Source organism: Eimeria mitis, genomic scaffold (genome assembly GCF_000499745.2).
Source record: "Eimeria mitis Houghton genomic scaffold, Emh_scaff1267, whole genome shotgun sequence".
NCBI lineage: Eukaryota > Apicomplexa > Conoidasida > Eucoccidiorida > Eimeriidae > Eimeria > Eimeria mitis.
In genome coordinates this window covers 8,491-8,723 of record NW_013568509.1, presented here as the reverse complement: position 1 = coordinate 8,723, position 233 = coordinate 8,491, and positions in this window count along the sequence as shown.

Below are 233 nucleotides of genomic sequence, written 5' to 3'. Positions count from 1 at the left end.
CTTTTTGTTGTGCGGGGAGTTGGCTGCTGCAGCTGAAGGTTTGTTGCTGTTTAGCCGATGCACAGGCGGAAGCAATCGTTGAATACTGCAGCACAAATAAATAAAAAATATATATATAAATATAAATATAAATATATAAATATATATATATATATATGAATATAAATAAATAGATATAAATAAATAAATAAATATATATATATATATATATATATATATATATATATATATAT